Source organism: Saccopteryx leptura, chromosome 5 (assembly GCF_036850995.1).
Source record: "Saccopteryx leptura isolate mSacLep1 chromosome 5, mSacLep1_pri_phased_curated, whole genome shotgun sequence".
In the NCBI taxonomy this organism is placed as follows: domain Eukaryota; kingdom Metazoa; phylum Chordata; class Mammalia; order Chiroptera; family Emballonuridae; genus Saccopteryx; species Saccopteryx leptura.
Genome location: NC_089507.1, coordinates 69989395 through 70008392, shown reverse-complemented (window position 1 = coordinate 70008392; position 18998 = coordinate 69989395). Strand labels below are relative to the sequence as shown.

The 18998-nt window shown below is 41.5% G+C and overlaps 1 protein-coding gene and 1 pseudogene across 1 annotated transcript in view; both read right to left on the bottom strand.

The window, feature by feature from the left end:
• The window catches only part of HERC3 (HECT and RLD domain containing E3 ubiquitin protein ligase 3), an 809237-nt gene that overhangs the window by 723483 nt on the left and 66756 nt on the right, over positions 1-18998 (bottom strand). The window lies entirely within an intron of this gene.
• Positions 6355-6989, bottom strand: LOC136406511 (endoplasmic reticulum-Golgi intermediate compartment protein 2-like; annotated as a pseudogene).

The window sequence follows — 18998 nt, the reverse complement described above, 5'->3', positions numbered from 1 at the left end:
TATTTATTTTCAAAAAGCCATTGGGGCCTGACCTGTGGTGGTGCAGTGGATAAAGCGTCGACCTGGAAATGCTGAGGTCGCTGGTTCAAAACCCTGGGCTTGCCTGGTCAAGGCACATATGAGAGTTGATGCTTCCAGCTCCTCCCTCCTGTCTCTCTCTCTTCTCTCTCTCTTCTGTCTGTCTCTCTCTCCCTCTCTCTCCTCTCTAAAATGAAAAAAAAAAAAAAAAAAAAAAAAAGCCATTGGGGCCTGACCAGGCGGTGGCGCAGTGGATAGAGCGTCGAACTGGGATGCCGAGGACCCAGGTTCGAGACCCCGAGGTGCCAGCTTGAACGTGGGCTCATCTGGTTTGAGCAAAAGCTCACCAACTTGGACCCAAGGTTGCTGGCTCGAGCAAGGGGTTACTCAGTCTGCTGAAGGCCCATGGTCAAGGCACATATGAGAAAGCAATCAATGAACAACTATGTTGCAATGCACAATGAAAAACTAATGATTGATGCTTCTCATCTCTCCATTCCTGTCTGTCTGTCCCTGTTTATCCCTCTCTCTGACTCTCTCTCTGTCCTGTTTAAAAAAAAAAAAAAGCCATTGGAAACAATACAGTATACAGATGATGTGTTATAAAATTGCTTACCTGAAACCTGTATAATTTTGTTAACCAGCATCACCCCAATAAATTCAACTTTAAAAAATAGCTTTAATAAGCCTTGTAAGGTTAGTAGAACTTACTGAGATTTCTCTGTAGAGGAATTCAGGCCTTCAAACTGTAGGTGCAGAGCCAGGACTTGGTGACTTACTCTTCCTGGGGTAGTTCAGTGGTTTACATGTATGAGAATCACCTGGGAACTTGCCTCAGATGCAGCTGTCTGGGCCCTGTGAGCCCTAATGTATCACTATCTCCAGGGCCCCTCCTTAAAGAACTGTTCATGCCAGGAGACCCTTCCCAGCTCTGCAAATCTTAGACTTAAGATATAACTGGTATAACTGGCCCTACACAGGTTTTCTTCTTCCCTCACATACATCTCATTTATTTATTATCTTGATAACAGCCAATCTAACAGGTATGAGGTGATATCTCATTGTAATTTTGATTTGTATTTCTCAAATAGCTAGTGAAGATGAGCATCTTTTCATGTATCTGTTGGCCATTTGTATGTCCTCTTGGGAGAAGTGTCTGTTCAGGTCCTCTCCCCATTTTTTTTTTTTTTTGTATTTTTCTGAAGCTGGAAACGGGGAGGCAGTCAGACAGACTCCTGCATGCGCCCGACTGCCCACCCAACATGCCCACCAGGGGGCGATGCTCTGCCCATCCGAGGCGTCGCTCTGTTGCGACCAGAGCCATACTAGCGCCTGGGGCAGAGGCCATGGAGCCATCCCCAGCGCCCGGGCCATCTTTTGCTCAATGGAGCCTCGGCTGCAGGAGGGGAAGAGAGAGACAGAGAGGAAGGAGAGGGGAAGGGGTGGAGAAGCAGATGGGCGCCTCTCCTGTGTGCCCTGGCCGGGAATCAAACCCGGGACTTCCGCATGCCAGGCCGATGCTCTACCATTGAGCCAACAGGCCAGGGCCTCTCTCCATTTTTTTTTTAAGGCCTTCATGGACTCTTTTTTTATATATATATATTTTTATTTTATTTATTCATTTTTAGAGAGGAGAGAGACACAGAGAGGGAGAGAGAGGAGAGAGAGACAGAGAGAGAGAAGGGGGGAGGAGCTGGAAGCATCAACTCCCATATGTGCCTTGACCAGGCAAGCCCAGGGTTTCGAACCGGTGACCTCAGCATTTCCAGGTCTACGCTTTATCCACTGCGCCACCACAGGTCAGGCTCTCCCCATTTTTTAATTGGATTGCTTGCTTGTTTGTTGCTGAGCTTTGTGAGTTCTTTTTTTTTTTTTTTTTTGTATTTTTCCTAAGTGAGAAGCAGTGAGGGGGCAACAGACTCCTGCATGCACCCGACCAGGATTCACCCGGCATGCTCACCAGGGGGCGATGCTTGGCCCCTCTGCGGCATTGCTCTGCTGCAATCAGAGCCATTTCAGTGCGTGAGGTGGAGGCCATGGGGCCGTCCTCAGCACCCAGGCCAACTTTGCTCCAATGGAGCTTTGGCTGCAGGAGGGGAAGAGAGAGATAGAGAGAAAGGAGAAGGGGAAGGGTGGAGAAGCAGATGGGCACTTCTCTTGTGTGCCCTGGCCAGGAATCAAACCCGGGACTTCCACATGCTGGGCGGACGTTCTACCACTGAGTCAACCGGCCAGCGGTGTGAGTTCTTTATATATTTTGGAATATTAACCCCTTATCATAGCTGCTATCTGAAAATATCATCTCCCATTTAGTTGGCTGCCTATTTGTTTTGTTGTCAGTTTCTTTTGCTGCGCAGAAACGTTTTAGTTTGACATAGCCCCATTCATTTATTTTTGTCTTTACTTCCCTAGCCTTTGAGGTCAAATTCATAATTTTTTTTTCTAAAGCCGACATCCATGAGCTTATTACCTATGTTTTCTTCTATGTAATTTATTGTTTCAGATCTTATATTTAGGTCTTTGTTCCATTTTGAATTTATTTTTGTGCAGGGACACAAACTGTAGTCAAATTTTATTCTTTTGCATGTGACTTTCCAATTTTCCCAGCACCATTTATTGAAAAGGCTTTCTCTTTTCCATTGTGTGTTTTTGGCTCTTTACCAAAGATGATTTGTCCATATATTTGTGGTTTTATTTCTGGGTTCTCAATTCTGTTGCATTAGTCTATATGTCTATTTTTCGGCCAATATCATGATGTTTTGATTATCGTGGGTCTACAGTATAATTTGAAGTCAGGTATGTGATACACCTGGTTTCACTCTTTTTTCTCAGGATTGCTTTGGCTATTCAGGGTTTTTTGCTTTTTTTTTTTCTTTTATTTATTGATTGATTTTAGTGAGAGAAGAAGGGTAAGAGAGAGAAAGACAGGAACATTAATCTATTCCTGTATGTGCCATGACTGTGGATCAAACTGGCAACTTCTGTGCTTCGGGACAATGCTTTAACCAACAGAGCTATCCAGCAGGGCTATTCAGGGTTTTTTATGGTTCCATACAAACCTGGTAATTTTTTATACTATTTTTTAAAAAAATGACAATGGGATTTTTTTTAATAAGTGTGCTTTTTTTTTTTATAACATTTTATTTATTCATTTTAGAGAAGGAGGGGGAGGAGCAGGAAGCATCAACTCCCATATGTGCCTTGACTGGGCAGGCCCAGGGTTTCGAACCGGCGACCTCAGCATTCCAGGTCGACGCTTTATCCACAGTGCCACCAGAAGTCAGGCGGATTTTGATGGGGATTGCATTAAATTTGCATATCGCTTTGGGTAATATGGCCATTTTAAAACTACATTGATTCTTCTAATCCATGAGCATAGAATATTTTTCCATATCTGTAAAAAGTGATAACTTTACTACTTCTTTTCTGAAATGGATGCCTTTTATTTCTTTCTCTTCCCTGACAGCTCTGGCTAAAACTTTGAGAACCATGTTAAATAAGTGTGGAGAGAGTGGGCAGCCTTGTCTTTTTCCTGATTTTAGATGAAATGCCTTTATTTTTTTTACCATTTAGCATATTACCTGATGGTTTGTCGTATATGGCCTTTATTACGTTGAGGTACTTTCCTTCTATTATAATTTTATTGAGTGTTCTAAACCTAAAGGGATGTTGTATCTTATTGAATGCCTTTTCTGCATCTATTGACAGGATCATATAATTTTTGTTCTTTGTTTTGTTGATGTGGTGAATTACATTAATTGATTTCCAATTTCCGTATGTTTAACCATCCTTGTGCTTCGGGAATTAATCCCTTCTGATTGTAATGTATTATTTTTTTATTATGTTCTTATTTTTTTTTTACAGAGACAGAATCAGAAAGGGGGATAGGTAGGGACAGACAGACAGACAGGAAGGGAGAGAGATGAGAAGTATCGATTTTTTGTTGCGGCACCTTAGTTATACATTGATTTCTTTCTCATATGTACCTTGACCAGGGGACTACAGCAGACCAAGTGACCCCTTGCTCAAGCCAGTGACCTTGGGCTCAAGCTGGTGAGCCTTGCTCAAACCAGATGAGCCCGTGCTCAAGCTGGCAACCTCGGGGTTTCTGCATCCCAGTCTGACCCTCCATCCACTGCGCCACCGCCTGGTCAGGCTTATTATTTTTTTTAATGTATTGTTGTATTCAATTTGCTAGTATATAGTTCAGGATTTTTGCATCTATATTCATTAGAGATAATGGTCTGTAGTTTTCTTTTTTTGTGTTGTTCTTGCCAGATTTTGGTATGAGGGTTATGTTGGCCTAATAAGATGTGTTGGGGAGTATTGTTTCTTCTATTTTTAGGAAGACTTTGAAAAGGATAGGTACCATATCTTCTGTGAATGTTTGGTAAAATTCACTACCAAACAGTGTAGTCATCTGTTCCTGGACTTTTGTTTTGGGGGAGGTTTTTGATAGTTGTTTCTATTTTCTCCCTACTTATAGGTCTATTTAGGTTTTCCACTTCTTCCTGACTCAGTCTAGGGAGATTGTCAAATTCTAGAAATGTATCCATTTTCTCTACATTGTTGTTTTTGGTGGCATTTAATCTTTTATAATATTCTATTATGATTCTTTGTACTGTATATCTATAATGTATGTGGTAATCTCTCCTCTTTCATTTTAGATTTTGTTTATATGAGTCTTTCCTCTTTTTTTTTTTTCAGAGACAGAGAGAGAGTCAGAGAGAGGGATAGACAGGGACAGACAGACAGGAATGGAGAGATGAGAAGCATCAATCATTAGTTTTTCGTTGTGCATTGTGACACCTTAGTTGTTCATTGACTGCTTTCTCATATGTGCCTTGACCGCTGGTCTTCAGCAGACCGAGTAACCCCTTGCTCGAGCCAGTGATCTTGGGTCCAAGCTGGTGAGCTTTTTGCTCAAACCAGATGAGCCTGCACTCAAGCTGGTGATCTTGGGGTCTCGAACCTGGGTCCTAGGCATCCCAGTCTGACACTCTATCCACTGTGCCACCACCTGGTCAGACTGAGTCTTTCCTCTTTTATCCTTAGTGATGCTAGCCAGTGGTTTGTCAATTTTATCAAACTTTTCAAAGAACCAGCTCTTTGTTGTATTAGTTTTCTCTCTAGTTGTTTTGTTCTCTATTTCACTTAGTTCTGCTCTAATTTTTACTATTTCCTTTCTTCTGCCAGCTGGTTTGCCTTTGTTCTTTTTTCAGTTCCTTGAGGTGTGATATTAGGTTGTTTACTTGGGATCTCTCTTGTTTCTTGATAAAAGCCTGTAATGATATAAACTACCATCTTATTCCTGCTTTCACTGCATACTAGAAACTTTTTTATGTTGTGTGGTCATTTTCATTTGTCTGTATATGTCTTTTGATCTCTGCTTTTATTTTTTCTTTGCCCCCATCATTTTTAAAAAGTATGTTGTTTACTTTCCACATTTTTGTGGATTTCTTTACTTCCTTTTTATAGTTGAATTCTAGTTTTAAAGCCTTATGATCAGAAAATATGCTTAGTATAATTTCATGTTGTTAATGTTCAGGGTCTCATGAAGAGGAGTCGCAAAGGAATGAGGCAGCAACAACAATACTGCAAGTGGAGGACCCCAATCTCTCCAGGATTGAGGTGCCTTGGAGAGATCAGCTATCCAATTTATTAAGCAGAAATATGTTATCTTGCATAAGAAACTAACAAGCAGAATACGGTGTATAATTTTATTATTTAGATTTGTAGAACTGATTAGATTTCTCTAGCCTTTTCTGAGACATAATACTAAACCATCTGCTGTCTGATTCCTGATCTGCAGAAAGCTCCAGTTGGGCCTAACACCCATATCCTTGGGCCTTCCCTGAATGCAACTGCTTTCAGTCACAAATGCTTGGCCTCGACCTTCACTTCCTCAGGATGGGAACAGAAAGTCATTCGAGACTTTGACTTTCCTCCAACAATTTCTTTTCTTTTTTTTTTTTAAGCAATCCTTTATAATCAGTCATATATTATTATTTTAGCAAAGAATTTACTTTTAACCAAGCTCAACCTGTCTGAAGTATTTTCAGTAGGTGAAAAGAACATACTTGCCCACAGTTATGTGAAAATTCCCTGCTACTTTATTTAAGAAACGTTTTTTTTTTAATAAACAGCATTAGAAACACCATTTTAAATTTAATAAATAAATAAATTTATTCATTTTAGAGAGGAGAGGGAGAGACAGAGAGAGAGAGAGAGAGAGAGGAGAGAAGGAGCTGGAAGCATCAAGTCCCATATGTGCCTTGACCGGGCAAGCCCAGGGGTTCGAACCGGCAATCTCAGTATTTCCAGCATCTCGACGCTTTATCCACTGCGCCACCACAGGTCAGGCCCTGCTAATTTATCGACATACAGATGACCATGGATTCTGCATGCGTCTGGAGGCTGGGAGGAGTCATCTTCCCTTGGTGGAAGTGCTGTTGAACTCTTAAAAGCAGTTTTAAATAGCACATCTTGAAGCGAGTGTTCTTCCTGCAGTCTACTCTGAATCAGCTGCAGCACCCTCTGCCACTCCTTTTGCTGTGGTGAAAGATCAAAGATTACTGGTTCATAAACTAGACCATCTGCAGATGCAACCATTTTTTCTGCTAAATCCAATACGTCTGCTCCAACATACTGACACTTCATGGCAACAGTAATATCGATATTGACTCTCAATTTGCTAGAAAAGTCCTTGTCTACTTCATATTCATATTTCACCCATGTATCTCGATATACTGAAAATTCCATTATGGTTAATTAAGCCATTGTGGTAAATGCTATCAGAGAAACTGTACCCCCACTGGCTGAAGTCTCCACATAGCTTTCAGGGACCTTCGGAAAGGCATCCAACTCTTTCACCAAACTTAAGGTTTTTTTCTGATTCAGTCGCCTCATCTTCAGGAAAACCTTCTTCTTTCATATAGTCATGCTTGTGTTTTGATCACAGCCAGGCGCCATGTTTCCTCCAACAATTTCAATCTTCATGGATTTGTTAACGTTAGTCTTAAAATACCATAGTATATACTTTTATTTATTTATTTATTTATTTATTTATTTATTTATTTATTATTTTTGGCAGAGACAGAGAGAAGGCCAGGCAGACAAGAAGGGAGAGAGATGAAAAACATCAATTCTTCGTTGCAGCTCCTTAGTTGTTCATTGATTGATTTCTCATATGTGCCCTGACTGGGGGACTACAGCAGACAAGGTGAGCCTTGTTCAAACCAGATGAGTCCGTGCTCAAGCTGGCGACCTCGAGGCCTTGAACCTGGGTCCTCCACATCCCAGTCCTATGCTCTATCCACTGCACCACCACCTGGTCAGGCAGTAATCCTAGTCTTGTGGCCCAACATATATCTATCATTGAGAATGTTTCATGCACACTAGTGAAGAATGTATAATTTGATGTTTTGGGATGAAATGTCCTATACATGTCCAGGCCTACCTGTGGTTCTTTGCATATACTCCTCACACAGGAAGAGAGAGAGAGAGAGAGAGAGAGAGAGAGAGAAATATATGTCTACACTTCATATATACTTAAGAAACAAAAACAGCCTGACCAGGTGGTGGCGCAGTGGATAGAGCGTCAGACTGGGATGCGAAAGACCCAGGTTCAAGACCTTGAGGTCGCCAGCTTGAGCGAGGGCTCATCTGGTTTGAGCAAAAGTTTGCCAGCTTGAGCCCAAGGTTGCTGGCTCGAGCAAGGGGTTACTCGGTCTGCTGAAGGCCCTTGGTCAAGGCACGTAATGAGAAGGCAATCAATGAACAATTAAGGTGTTGCAAAGTGCAACAAAAAACTGATGGTTGATGCTTCTCATCTCTCCTTTCCTGTCTGTCTGTCCCTCTCTCTGACTCTCTCTCTGTCTCTGTAAAAACAAACAAACAAAAACCAGCCAAAAATATTAGTGGTACCTACTTTTAATGTTAGTGAGAATTTAAATGTCTTATCATAATCTTTCTCCTTTTGTATTATAATTAATTTTTTTTTTTTGTATTTTTTCTGAAGTTGGAAACCGGGAGGCAGTCAGACAGACTCCTGCATGCGCCCGACCGGGATCCACCCGGCACGCCCTCCAGGGGGCGATGCTCTGCCCATCTGGGGCATCACTCTGTTGCAACCAGAGCCATTCTAGCGCCTGAGGCAGAGGCCACAGAGCCATCCTCAGCACCCAGGCCAACTTTGCTCCAATGGAGCCTTGGCTGCGGGAGGGGAAGAGAGAGACAGAGAGGAAGGAGAGGGGGAGGGGTGGAGAAGCAGATGGGTACTTCTCCTGTGTGCCCTGGCCGGGAATCAAACCCGGGACTCCTGCATGCCAGGCCGACACTCTACCACTGAGCCAACCGGCCAGAGCTATAATTAATTTTTAACATAATTCTATTTTAAATTATCATGCTAAGAAACACCTGCATTGAATTTACCATCTTAACTATTCTAGGTTAAGGAACATTTTTTAAAAAAACTAGTAGGCCTGAGCAGGCAGTGGTGCAGTGGATAGAGTGTCAAACTGGGAAGTGGAGGACCCAGGTTTGAATCCCCAAGGTTTCCAGCTTGAGCGTGCGCTCTTCTGGTAGGAGCAAGGCTCACCAGCTTGAGCCAAGGTTGCTGGCTTGAGCAAGGGGTCACTCAGTCTGCTGTAGCTCTCTGGTCAAGGCACATATAAGAAAGCAATCAATGAACAACTAAGGAACCACAACAAAGAATTGATGTTTCTCATCTCTCTCCCTTCCTGTCTGTCTGTCCTTAGAAAGGAAAATATTTGTTTCTAGAAATTTACTTCAGAATATGTCAACGCTCTTTTGAATTTTGTTTTTCTTGGATATTAAAAGAACTAGTCTCCAAAGGAGAAGGTAAATTAATTACTCTGATTTAAAATTTTTAAAAAACCATCAAGAATAAAAATTTTTTTTGCTACTGTTTATAGTCCATTGACTGTTCTCATGAGACTTTCAAAGAAGAGTACAAGATACTTGCCATGGAAGGCTCCTTGGCATGTTGGGTGAAGCAGTGAGAAGGAAAAGGAACAGTGGGGAGGGCGAAGAGAAAGAGTTTGAAGAGGTAGTGCTCATCTGTTTCCCCATCTTTGAAACCATCCTTCATGGTCTTTAGATTCAAATTTTTATTTTTTTTTTGTATTTTTCCGAAGCTGGAAACTGGAGGCAGTCAGACAGACTCCCGCATACTCCCGACCGGGATCCACCAGGCATGCCCACCAGGGGGCGATGCTCTGCCTATCTGGGGCATCGCTCTGTTGCATCCAGAGCCATTCTAGCACCTGAGGCAGAGGCCACAGAGCCATCCTCAGCGCCCAGGCAAACTTTGCTCCAATGGAGCCTTAGCTGCAGGAGGGGAAGAGAGAGACAGAAAGGAAGGAGAGGGGGAGGGGTGGAGAAGCAGATGGGCGCTTCTCCTGTGTGCCCTGGCTGGGAATCGAACCCGGGACTCCTGCACGCCAGGCCGACGCTCTACCACAGAGCCAACCGGCCAGGGCCTAGATTCAAATTTTATTAACCTCTAATACCATCTACATATATTTGCAAACTAGCAATACCTATATTCATGAAATATCTTTATACCACCCCAGAGCTTGCTCAGTGGGATCCAGCCCAGACTAGTGGAGGTAGCAGGGATGGAGGGCATTCACGGTCCAACAGCATGGGCTATCACCACCAAGGGCAGTCACTGCCTGCGCTGTCACACAGGAGCTGACTGAGCTCTCCATGTGGTCCCACACTATAGGAGACCAGCCAGCCACATAGTGACAAGTTGGTAAAATGCAATAAATGTATGATTGTCCCTGAAATTTGAGGATAGCTTTCTAAGTCTATGAGTCCTACCAGAGGCATTAACTTTATAGAAACCCTGAACTTTGTTTTATTTTGCATTTTCTTGTTTCAGAACACTATAGTGCTTTATAGAGTGCTTTATAGGACTTTCTGCTGTACTGTGTTAAAAGAACTTTTATTTTCATGTAGCAGTAGGATTGTAGTAGGTCATTGGCTTGAGAGTACTTCCAAGTCATTGTAGTATAAAAATTTTTGACTGGTATCCATGGTAAAAAAAAATATTATATTCAGATTGCATATTCAGTGCACTGTGTTCTGAAAGTTATTTTTCAAAATATGGTTCAAATAAAACTATTTTATAGGCCTATTAATGTAATAAGGTAAATATGTAATCAATAAATATTTTCAAAAGTTATATAATTTTAAATGTCCTTACTTATTTTTAGTGTCCTGGTGTGGTAAATTATATGGTTATACTAGTAATATTACTTTATTTACCTTAGAAATCATAAAGATTAAGTAATTCTTAATGCTTAACTGTAGCTTATATTCTTTGTTTATATATATCCTTCCAGTCTGTGAATTCCATCTTGCATTTGTAAAATGAAAACTTTTAGCTTTAAAAGTTTTATGATTACACGGTTGTTTATATTGATTTGTCTATTTTTCAACTAACTTCAAGAAGAGCAGCTGCCCAAGTATCCTTTTTCAACTTCTATTATACCATTACCTTGGTGTAATCTAAAATTTTCTTATTTTGAATTGTTACCAGTATATTTTGAATCTTCAGTTGGACTTCAGTTGAATCTTCAGTTGCAGATATGGACTCAGAGTTGCTAAAATCAAGGAGGACCTTCTTCCTTCTGTTTGAAAGATCAGCTTTTCATTTCTTCTGTTCACTTTGTGCATTTTGTTCTGGTGGGTAGGAGTTGGACAGGGAGTGGTGTTTTATTCCTGTAGAACAGAGGTCAACAAACTTCTGTGATGGGACTCAATAATAAATACTTTGCAGTCTGCCTTTTTAAAAACAAAATAAAACCCTATCATTCTTGGTCAGTGTAGAAAGGATTCTTAGATATACAAGACAGGAGTGTGAGCCAGATTTGACCAGCAGACCAGAGTTTACAGACACCCCTGTTGTGAACATTTGTTGCTCCTGCTTCATGTGAAACCTCAGTTAAAATGTTGATAAGCCAGATTCCTAAGAGATTTTATTTTCAAGCTACATTGAAACCCTGTTTCAGCACCATATCCAAGGGGCATTGTTATGTTCTGAAGGAGATCGCTAAGCCAAAGCACCAATTTGCTAACTTAAACAATAAAACATTATGTAGACATTTACTTGTGACATTAGACTCTCACATATGAAACTGAGATAAGGAGATTCCTTGGTAAGGACAGAATTAGGATTTAGGACTAACTCAAGGCCTCTGCAACATCCACAGGAATGTGTGTCAAGCTAACCTGAGTAGTTGCAACAGCTCGTCTTCACCGAGACAATGCACAAGGTAGTCAGTATCCCCATCTCATCCTCAGAGGTTTGTTTATCCTCCCTGGAATAAAGATCCCAAAGAAAGAAAGCCTGGAACCCTACCGACATAACTACCATCCTGGTGTACCTCCTGGCCTTCTGTCACTCTTCACGCACATCTAAAAAAATGTTTGAATCACATGTTGACTAGTAGCCTACTTTTTCACCCCAGTGAGCAATGTAAATATAAGAAAATTATATTCAAAATTGAAGTAATTTTTATTTTCCAGAAGAACTTCCACATTTATTTGCTGTTACATAGGGTGGGGTTGTCTAAGCTTACTTGGTAAGAATCAAAGATCTTTGCCTGACCTGTGGCAGTGCAGTGGATAAAGCGCCAACCTGGAATGCTGAGATTGCTGGTTCGAAACCCTGGGCTTGCCTGGTCAAGGCACATATGGGAGTTGATGCTTCCTGCTCCTCCCCCTTCTCTCTCTCTCTCTCTCTCTCTCTCTCTCTCTCCTCTCTAAAATGAATAAATAAATTTAAGAAATACACTAAAAAAAAAAAAAGATCTGGGATGCTAATGAAAGGAAGAAAGAAATGAAGGAACCTGACCAGGCGATGGCGCAGTGGATAGAGCATCGGACTGGGATGCCAAAGACCCAGGTTCAAGACCCCGAGGTCGCCAGTTTGAGTGCGGGCTCATCTGGTTTGAGCAAAAACTCACCAGCTTGGACCCGAGATCTCTGGCTCAAGCAAGAGGTTACTCGGTCTGCTGAAGGCCCGCGGTCAAGGCACATATGAGAAAGCAATCAATGAACAACTAAGGTGTAGCAACGAGAAACTGATGATTGATGCTTCTCATTTCTCTCTGTTCCTGTCTGTCCCTATCTATCCATCTCTCTGACTCCCTCTCTGTCTCTGTGTAAAAAAAAATAAAAAAAAAAAGAAATGAAGGAAAGACTATTGCTCTTTTTCTCTACCCTGTTGCTTCATTATTCTTTGAGGGGTGAACCTGGGAATTCCAGGTGATTCATTGGAAAGTATTGATCTAAGATAAAACTAATTAAGGTCATTGAACCTACATATATTATAATTTTTAAAAAGATCTAATTGGTTTTTATTAATTCCTTTATGAATCGGACAATCCCATCTACAAACTAGAAGGACATTCCTCATTCTTTATAATGTGATCTTGATCCAATAACTGTGCTACCATTTTATGAAAAGCCATATATTTTGTATCCACCTAAATATCACAAATCACATTTAGACCTGAGTGAGCACTTAACATCATCTGGTCTTCAAATCCTTTTTTTTTTTTTTTATCCTACAGAATCATTCTTTCACCCGGCAACCTGCAGAACAGCATATCCGGGTCTCTGATAAACGACAGTTGAAAGTGGTGCTGCTCTCACTCAAGTGAGGCTCTGACCCTAAGTTTGGCCTTCATTCTTTGCAAAGCAGCAAATCCAGAGGCATCCTGTTAATAATCAAGGGCTTGGCAGTGTACTGTTTGGAAAACCTCAAGCCGTTCTGTCTTTTTCATTTTGCTTATGAGGAAACTTGAGTTTCAGAGACTGTGAACAGCCCACAGGCACAGATTATTTCCTGGCTAAGATTTGGATGTACTGCAGTATTACCAGGATCACTTGACAAACCATCTGTAGCAGGTCACTTTTGAAGATGTGCAGAGGCTAGGATGGGGACAGTGGGCTTCACTAGAATTAGGGAATTGTATTTAAAAGAAGTGTTGCAGGAGCTGTGAGGAATACAGGGCTTTCATATATATATATAAAGATTTGTTTAATGGATTTTACAGAGAGAGGAGAGAGACAGGGGAAGGGGAGTAAGAGGTATCAACTTATAGTTGCTTCACTTTAGTTCAGTGATTCTCAAACTTTTTGAAGTTGGAGCGCATTTAAAATCCTACAAAAAAATGTAGGTGCAGTATATACAAATTTCTGAGAAATAGGTTATAATAATTAAATCAAATATTAAAATATATATATAAAGTTCAAGCGTGTTTTTATGGTAATTAAACAAAATAAATACGACAAAATTAAATTTATTCTGACGTTAAAAAAACATTTTTTGTTACATTTTTGAGTTATGGTTTTTAGAATTTGTAAAAAAGAGAGGTTAAAATGAAAAAACGACAAAAAGGTTTTATATATATATAGATAGATACATTCTTAGTAAGATTTAGTAAATTCGGCAGGTCCCGGCGTGAATGTTTTTTTTTTATTCTAGCTTGACCAGGCAGTGGCACAGTGGACAGAGTGTCGGACTGGGATGCAGAGAACACAGGTTCGAGACCCCAAGATCGCCAGCTTGTGCACAGGCTCATCTGATTTGAGCAAAAGCTCATCAGCTTGGACCCAAGCTCACTGGCTTGAGCAAGGGGTTACTCGGTCTGCTGAAGGCCTGCAGTCAAGGCACATATGAGAAAGCAATCAGTGAACAACTAAGGTGTCCTAACGAGAAACTGATGATTGATGCTTCTCATCTCTCTCCGTTCCTGTCTGTCTGTCCCTATCCCTCTCTCTGACTCTGTCTCTGTAAAAAAAAAAAAAGTTTTTTCATTCTTGTGTTTATGAGAAACATAAGCCTGATGTGTCCTAGCGATTTCTTCAATATTTGGGCATATATTTGAAAGGCAAACTCTCATTTTCTCATCAATACATTGAGGAATTCCTCTCTTTTTACTCTTAATTGGGTTGAGTGCAGAAAACCCCACCATACATATCATCTTAACTTTACACCAAACAAAGGATAGAAGAAACTTGCCTCCAGTCTTTCTAGGGAACATGGGGGGTGGTGTAAACATTCCAACACCACAGCTTAATAGCCTTTTGCAACCTAATCAGGCAAGTGAGGTGGGGGATTGGGCAGCCTATCAGTTTACAGCCAATTCCCCACACCTCTGTCCTCCAAACATCTAAACTCCAACAACCCTGTTGGTTTTTTGGTCCCCAACAGGCACATATTTCTCTGGAATACCATAGGGTACACCTGGAAATCTTCTAGGGCACACCAGTGCACCCTGGCGCACACGTTGAGAACCACTGCTTTAGTTATTTATTGAATGCTTGTCGTGTGTGCCTTGACCTGGCAAGCCCAGAGTTTCAAACCAGCAACCTCAGTACCTCAGCACCTCAGCGTTCTAGGTCAACGTTATATCCACTGCACCACCACAAGCCAGGCAGAACATGGGGCCTTTTTATCTCTAAAGTAACTCAGGCAAGTTTCCCTCTCTGACCAGTTTGCCCTCCTCCATTCACCAGGTCTGTTGACTTGTTTAATTTGCTTAGCTTAGTCTGTATAAAAACAGGGAAGCTAGTAGTGTCTATTTCTTCAGCGTTCCAAAGAGTAACCAAGGTGATGCATGTAAAGTGTCTAGACAGACTGGATGCCCTCAGCATATTCTGCTGTTACTGTTAATCCCACAGGACATCCCACTGGTGATTAGCCTCATGCTAGTGCCAGTTCATGGATGACACACTCAGCAGAGACTGGAGGGCCATTCTCCAGAATGTCTTCTGTGCATTAAACCAGGGGTGCTACACTGTGGCCGGCAGGACAAGTCTGGCTTGACTGCCTGTTTTTGTAGCTAAAATTTTCCTGGAACACAGGCACACTCATTCACATTTGTATTGTCCATGGCTGCTTTTGTACTATGATGGTAAAGCAGTTGCAACAGAGACTATTATGGTTCAGAAAATAACCACAACGTAAGAGAAAGTGAAACTAATAAAGTGAAAATAAAACATTCTCATCAAGACTTTAGTCTAGCCTGACCTGTGGTGGCACAGTGGATAAAGTGTCGACCTGGAATGCTGAGGTGGTCAGTTTGAAACCCAGGGCTTGCCTGGTCCAGACACATGCAAAAAGCAACTACTATGAGTTGATGTTTCCTGCTTCTCCCCCTCTTTTCCCCAGCACCCCTTTTCTCTCCTTCTAAAAAAAAAAATTAGTCCAAAATGATCACATCTGCATAAAATACTTCAAATGATCCAAATAACATTTAAAATATTTACTATTTCACTTTAAACTGGAGGTAATTTGACGAGAATAAAATCTTAATGTCACTCAGAGTCAATTTTACAAAAGTTGGTGTAAAGTCAAAAGAGCAAGACGAGCAGTTCAAAGTAACTTATGACATGATAGGAGGTTTAAATGATCAGCTGAACTCAATTAGAGAAATAATTGAACTTCCTTTCAAGGAATTTGACCTACTCAAGAGTTATGGAATTCCGCCCCCTAGAGGAGTGTTACTCCATGGCGCCCCAGGAACTGGGAAGACAATGATTGCCAAGGCGATTGCTAATGAAGTCGGAGCCAATGTTACTGTCATCAATGGTCCTGAAATTATAAGCAAATTCTATGGGGAGACTGAAGCAAGGTTACCTCAGATATTCGCTGAAGCCACTCTGCGGCACCCATCAATTATTTTTTTTTTTTAATTTTTTTGGGTTTTTTAAAAATTTTATTTATTCATTTTTAGAGAGGAGAGAGAGAGAAGGGGGGAGGAGCTGGAAGCATCAACTCCCATATGTGCCTTGACCAGGCAAGACCAGGGTTTCAAACCAGCGACCTCAGCATTTCCAGGTCGATGCTTTATCCACTGCGCCACCACAGGTCAGGCCCATCAATTATTTTTATTGATGAGCTGTATGCACTTTGCCCAAAAAGAGAAGGGGCTCAGAATGAAGTGGAGAAAAGAGTTGTTATTTGTAGCTTCGCTCCTGACACTGATGGATGGTGTTAATTCAGAAGGAAGTGAAGGACAGGTGTTAGTCATTGGGGCCACAACTCGTCCTCATGCTTTGGACGCTGCACTCCGCAGACCTGGCCGGTTTGATAGAGAGATTGAGATCGGAGTCCCCAATGCTCAGGACCGGCTAGATATCCTTCGCAAACTGCTGCAGAGAGTTCCCCACGAGCTGACCAACAGTGCTCATGGATACGTTGGAACAGACTTAAAAGCCTTGTGTAACAAATCAGGTCTCTATGCCTTGCGGAGGGTCCTGAGCCAACAGCCTCACCTCCCTGACAGCAAGGTGGCTGGGCTGGTCAAGATCACTCTGAAGGATTCCTTTCAGGGGATGAATGACGTCAGGCCCAGTGCCATGAGGGAGGTTGCAGTTGATGTCCCATATACTCTAGGCTCCACGCTGTAGAGGCCACGTCAGTCTGGTGCATTCTGCGTCCCTTATTCTGTGCTCTGCCTTTCCTAAAGCCTCACTAAGCACCCAAACAACAGCATTTTGCAGTAAGATGAATATATCTGAGTGAATAAATAAATGAGTATATGAATGGATATTTGCTATTAAAACCTCTGCAAAAAAAAATTTTTTAAAATCTTAATGTCACTTATGAAGAAACGGCAAGAGTCTTGCCTTAAGAAATTGCTGGCTACTTTTATCGATTTGTTGTTGATGAATTTTGAATTTACCCTTATTTACAAATAGCTAACTTCATCATTGTCTTTGAATATTTTTGTATTCACTTTATACCAGTGCTAACAAAAATTCCAAAGAACTTTAAAAAGGTTTTTATTGATATATGATTTGTAAATCAGGGACATGTTCCAGAATGGAGGGGATAGAGCAGGGTTTATTAAGGCCAAAGTTTCAAGGAGCTGATAATCAAAGAGAAGGATTGTTAAGGGAAACACGACCGTAAACTTACATCATTTGTTTTCTGATTGGTGAGAGTAACTGGACTTTCAAAAGTCAGCTGACTCAGTCGTTCAGCAAGTGAGTTGTGAGATAAGAGCAATGGTCATACATGATAAAGCAGTGGTCTCCAACCCCCGGGCTGCGGACCGGTACCGGTCCGTGGGCCATTTGGTACCGGTCCGCAGAGAAAGAATAAATAACTTATAATACATTATTTCCGTTTTATTTCTATTTAAGTCTGAACGATGTTTTATTTTTTAAAAATGACCAGATTCCCTCTGTTACATCCGTCTAAGACTCACTCTTGATGCTTGTCTTGGTCATGTGATACATTTATCTGTCCCACCCTAAAGGCCGGTCCGTGAAAATATTTTCTGACATTAAACCGGTCCGTGGCCCCAAAAAGGTTGGGGACCACTGTGATAAAGCATTCATCAAGTCCTAGTTTCAGCCTTGGCTTGTAGAACAAAATATCTGTCTTTGATCACACAATTTTAGTATGGGGAGTATTAAACAACAATGCAGGAAGTACGATGTATCAAACAGTACAATCAGCACAAGGGGCGCTGCTCCAGCTGCAGACAGTTCTGAAGCCCAAAAGGGCCAAGTTAAGCTCTGTGAGGAGATTCAGTATTGAAGCTGAAAAAATATCAAACAATGGGACACAAGTTATGATATTAACATTATTTCTTTAATGATATTAAAGTTTGTATAAATCTTCACTAGTTATATCTTTTTACAATTAATGAAACCAGACAGTAAAGTCAAATGATACCCAATTAGTCTATTGCTTATGAACAAATTGTCATTTAAACCAGATGGAAGAAAACTTAAATTATAATTCTATATATTATAAACTCTTCAGAGTGTTTCTAGATTGCTTACGGTTTAAAAGCAACAAAGCTTCTCAAGAGACAAAGGAATAAAAAAGAGAAGCCCTGCTTGGCGTTCAGAGGTGGAGGTGGTGAAGCATTGTGAGTCTCATCAGAAATGTCATGCTCTTTATATTATGTGATCTTTTTTTTTTTTCTTTTTTTTGTGGCAGAGACAGAGAGAGGGACAGATAGGGACAGGCAGGAAGGGAGAGAGATGAGAAACATCAGTTCTTCGTTGTGATTCCTTAGTTGTCCATTAATTGATTTCTCATACGTGCCTTGACCAAGGGGCTACAGCAGACCGAGTGACCCCTTGCTCGAGCCAGCAACCTTGGGCTCAAGCTGGTGAGCCTTACTCAAACCTGATGAGCCCGTCAAGCTGGTGAGCTTGGGGTCTTGAACCTGAGTCCTCCGCGTCCCAGTCCAACGGTCTATCCACTGCACCACCGCCTGGTCAGGCATATTATGTGATCTCTTTAAGGAAGAATTAAACTACAACATAACCAGTGTTAGAAAAGCAACTTTATTATTTTTTTTTACACAGACAGAGAGAGGGACAGACAGACAGGAACGGAGAGATGAGAAGCATCAATCATTAGTTTTTCGTTGAGCATTGCGACACTTTAGTTGTTCATTGACCGCTCTCTCACACATGCCTTGACCGCAGGCCTTCAGCAGACTGAGTGACCCCTTGCTAGAGCCAGTGACCCTGCATCCAAGCTGGTGAGCTTTTGCTCCAACCAGATGAGCCCGCACTCAGGTTGGCGACCTCAGGGTCTCAAACCTGGGTCCTCCACATCCCAGTCTGAGGCTCTATCCACTGCGCCACTGCCTGCTCAGGCAGAAAAGCAACTTTTTTGAATACCCTTCTTATGCTGGGGATTGCCAAAAGAAAAATAAAGGGGGGGTGGCATTGAGGAGATATTTTTATTGTGCTGTTACTGCTCTCAGCTTATTACTTCGATTTTGGTGTTCATGAGCCATACATGTCTGGAACACCTGTTTTTAATAGTCATTAAACTGTATGGTTTTATATGTAATGCTGCTTACACAGTTGAATAAGGGGTTATGTTTTGAAAAGTATCACTTTTACTCTTTGTGTCGCCATTCAGATTCTTGGTTATTTTGGGTTTTGGCCTAGGTCTGTGG